The sequence below is a fragment of the Urocitellus parryii genome, chromosome 3 (genome assembly GCF_045843805.1).
Source record: "Urocitellus parryii isolate mUroPar1 chromosome 3, mUroPar1.hap1, whole genome shotgun sequence".
NCBI classification, from domain to species: Eukaryota; Metazoa; Chordata; class Mammalia; order Rodentia; family Sciuridae; genus Urocitellus; species Urocitellus parryii.
Genome location: NC_135533.1, coordinates 195,017,153 through 195,021,725, shown reverse-complemented (window position 1 = coordinate 195,021,725; position 4,573 = coordinate 195,017,153). Strand labels below are relative to the sequence as shown.

The 4,573-nt window shown below is 46.1% G+C and overlaps 1 pseudogene; it reads left to right on the top strand.

The window, feature by feature from the left end:
* The first annotated feature begins 2,333 nt into the window (after window positions 1–2,333).
* Window positions 2,334–3,192, top strand: LOC113191778 (heme oxygenase 1 pseudogene; annotated as a pseudogene).
* Window positions 3,193–4,573: the final 1,381 nt, after the last annotated feature.

Sequence of the window (4,573 nt, the reverse complement as noted above, 5' to 3'; positions counted from 1 at the left end):
ATGAAATATGAGGAAACAAGGAAGAACAACCTAAGCAAAGACTCTGAATTGGAAGAGCGTGGTGGGTTCAAAGATCCAGAAATAGCCCCGTATCATGTCGTGGGGGTGGGGAGGGCGACCATGGAAATGAAGCTGAGAGATTACAAAGAGCTCATGAACCACTCCTAGGGTTTGGAACTTCATGGTAGCAACCATGAGCAGACGTTTAGGGCTTCTCAGTTGAAGTGTTTTCTGACCAGATAACTATTTTCACAAAGAACATTCCAGGTGCTTTGTGGGGGAATGCATTGGAGTATTTGTATTTGCTGTGACAATAAGGAAAACAGCTAGGAGGTCACTGAAGTCATCTGGGAGAGAGAAGATGGTGATCTCATCATGATGGTGGCCAGAGATGAAGAGAAGCTGAAGGAATCAGGGGACTTCTAGGAGTTAAAGAACTTGGAAAATGAAGGATGTGGGAGAGGAGAGACTCCTGATTAATCTCTGGATTTCTGGTTTGAGCGTCCTAGTGAATGGTGACACGATGGGATAGGAAATTCTGGACAAGGATCATTTTGAGTGGGACACAGGGACCATTTTAAAATTAGCTTGATTTTTAAACATGATTTCTTCTGGCATGCTTGTGAGGTATCCATGAACAGAGACTCTCCTATTAGTGGATATTTGAATCTGGACTGCAGGGAAAAGATTTATGTTGGAGATAAAGGTTCAGGTGCCTTCTCAAGTAGGAGATGATTGAAGTCATCAGAAAGAAGGAAATCACCAGAAAGAGGCCTAGGACAGAATCTTAAGTAATACCATGATGACTAGTCAGGTAGAGAATGGGGAGCCAGCAAAGGGGGCTCCTCTGGCATTCGAAGCCCAGGGAGGATAGTGCTTCTGCAAAGAGAATGTGGCCAGTCATGTTGAATACATGATGGGAGAAGAGAAGAAATTCTTGTGTCCACAGGGGAATAAAATAGATTCTGGTGATTCTGGTGTCCTCCGGGCTGAGTCCACTATCAAAGCCTCTTCCTTACTTGGATATATCCATTCCCACCTCCTCCAGTTTGCTCTCTCTGGATGGGATTCAAGATCCAGTTCATTTTTCTCTTTAGCTAGAGTTTGGAGGCTGGTGAGAGGAACAAGCAGCTAGTGACACATTGAAAAATCCTCTGGAATAATCTTCATCACATGTTTAGTCATCATCATTACAATCTCAACAGTGGCAGCCTAGACTCTCCAAAATTGGGCCTCTTCCAGCCTCCAACAGGCTCGCTGATACCCCCCAAATACCTCCCAGCCCAGATATCATGAGTGCACTGAATGCTTAACTTCCTTTGCTCTTTTCTCCCTTAAATGAATGGCTCTTCTGGATAGCTTAACAAGATTGACCATTTAAGATTTGGCCTCTCAGCCGGGCACGATGGCAAATGCCTGTAATCCCAGCAGCTCAGGAGGCTGAGGCAGGAGGACGGTGAGTTCAAAGCCAGCCTCAGCAATTCAGCGAGGCCCTAAGCAACTCAGTGAGACCCTGTCTCTAAATAAAATATTAAAAAGGGCTGGAGATGTAGTTCAGTGGTTAAGTGTCCTTAGGTTTAATCCCTGGTACCAAAAAAAAAAAAAAAAAAAAAAAGGTTTGGCCTCTCAGCCAGCAGGGAGAGGATCCCTAAGAATGAAGGTCTAATCAGGGCTACCAGTGACAGTGTACAAACAACAGAGCCTTAGAACCTAAGACAGAACCCTAAATGTCAACATGAATAACTGGTACTGAAAGCAATTCAGTCATTTGTTCCATGAATCCAGGACTTACCCACTTTCTCTCTGTTCCACTACCCTTCCTTCCGTTATCAGTTTGCCTTAATACTTTTTATTTCTTTTCTTTTTTTTGTACCAGGGATTGAATCCAGGGGTGCTTAACCACTGAGCCACATTTCCTATCCTTTTTTTTTTCTATTTTATTTTGAGTCTGGGTCTCTCTAAATTGCTTAGGGCCTCCTTAAATTGCAGAAGCTGGCTTTGAACTCACAATCCTCCTACCTCAGCTTCTTTTGCTGCTGAAATTAAAGCCATGCACCACCACTCTTGTCCCTACTATTTTGGGGTTTTTTTAGTTGTAGTTTGGACACAATACCTTTATTCCATCATTTATTTTTATGTGGTGCTAAGGATCGAACCCAGGGCCCTATGCATGTTAGGCAAGCGCTCTATAGCTGAGCCACCATCCCAACCCCCTACTATTTTTTAAATGCATGCTTTTTTACATTTTTGAAATAATTTAAAATTCACAAAAGGACCACCACCGCCTCCTGCTCCTCTGCCTCATCTGAGAACCAGCCTGAGTAGTCCTGGCCATGGACCTCCCCCAGCACTACAGCATGCCCCAGGATCGGTCCAAGGCCTTGAAGGAGGCCACCAAGGAGGTGTACACCCAGGTAGAGAATGCCAAGTTCACGAGGAACTTCCAGAAGGACCGAGTGACCCGAAATGGCTTTAATCTGGTGATGGCTTCCTGGTATGACCTCTATGTGGCCTTGAAGAGGAGATCAAGTGAAATAGGGACTCTGTCTATGCCCACCTACTTCCCAGAGGAACTGCACTGCAGGGCCTAGAGAAGGACATGGCCTTCTAGTACAGACCGCACTGACAGGAGGCCACTCCCTGCATGCCAGCAACAGTGCTATGTGGGGCGACGCCAGGAGGTCGGGGGCACACAGACCCTGACCAGCTGGTGATCCATGCCTAAGTATGTTACCTGGGAAACCTGTCCAAGGACCAGATCCTAAAGAAGATTGCTCAGAAGGCACAGGGCCTTCCCAGCTCCCGTAAGGGCCTGGCTTTCTTCACCTTCCCCAACATCGCCCTCACCACCAAGTTCAAGCAGCTCTACGGCTCCTGCATGAACCCTTAGATGATGACCCCTGAGGTCAGGCAGAGGGTCATCGAAGAGGCCAAGACTGCATTCCTGCTCAACATTCTGCTGTTTGAGGAGCTGCTGACCAAGGACCAAAGCCCCTTGCAGGGACCAAAGTTTCACCACCAACGGTGCCAGCAGCTGGGTGCAAAGCTCCACCCCTGCAGAGATTCCTGGAGGGAAGCCCCAGATCAATAGCCTCTTCCAGGCTCTGCTAATCAGAAGGGTCCTTACTGTTCAGCTCTCTGGTGGTCACGGTTGCCATGGGGTTTCATGCCATGAGAATGCAATCATGCTGACCCGCAGGGCAGTGAACTCCGTCCACTGGGACCTTCTCTATGGAGAGGGGCAATCTCTTGATTGGCTTCCCTTTCTTGGGCCCCTAGAGGCTTTTGGGGTTCTTACCCCGAAAGCTCTCTCTGAGTCTCTCTTACCCTGAAAGCCTTTTCCCCAACAGAAAGCACACCCAGCCAGTGGCTTGAACTTCCAGACTTGGCATCCCCAGTTCCTGCAGCAAAGCTCAGGAGTTATGGCTGGAAGTGACAGCTGCCTTGGCCCTCCCAGTGCCCTGGGTTTGCAGGGTCCTTATTGACATGGCTACAACGACTTTCCTATGGGCCGTGACAATTTTTATATCGATATGCAGAGATGTTGTGCCTTGTGTTTGTCTTATCGTTATTAGAGCCGCTCTTTGTTCACGGTTCAGCTTGAGCTGTGGTATTTTGTTTTGTTCCATGGTTTTTATAACATGGTTGGGGTGTCTTTTGAAGTGTGTGTGTGTGGGGTGTCTAACTGTGTGTATAATAATAAATGACATCAGATTAAAAACACACATGCACACACAAAATGGTTGCAAAAAAGCTTCCTTGTATCCATTAACGATATTATCTTCCACAATCATAGTCAATTGTCAAAACCAGGAAACTGATTTTGGTACAATACTACTAACTTAGGCGAAAACCTTATCTGGAGTACACTAGCTTTTACATGCATCTTCCTCCTCCTCCTCCTCCTCCTCCTCCTCCTCCTCATCTTCTCCATCTTCTTCTTTTGGTGTGAAGTTGCATAACATGTTAGCACCACTAAGCTTTTGTGTTTTTAAAATGAAGATATAGTTCAAATTCCATAGAATTCACCCCTTTTAGGTGTACACTTTGATGTTTTATAAGTATAGTCACTAAGTAGTCTAACCATTGTCACTGTCTACCTCTAGATGGTCTCACTCTAAAAAGAAAGCTCATGTCCATTAGCAGTCACTCCTCAACCTCCCCTTCCCTGGCAACCACCAATCCGTTCTCTGTCCTTAGGAATCTACCTAATTCTGAACACTCCATATAAATTGAATGGTACAACATGTGCCATTTGTGTCTCCCCCACATGCCTTCACTCTCGGTGCCCTCAGCCTCCACTTTACCTCAAAGGGTGAAGGCATTTGGCAGAGATCTGGCACACCAAAGAGCAAAAGTGCTTCCAACCTAATGGAACCACCGTAAAAAAACAGCCAGATTAAAAAACTGGCAGCTTCTCCCAAAACATCAATCTGCGAGTCTATTGAAATGAACCCTGGATGTGGTAATGAGTGACAGGAGGGGAAAGGTCACACCATCCCAATCATGTGGTGAGCCTTGGAGCATCTGCAAGGAAAGAGGTGGTCCATGATTCTTATGACATTTCTAAGTT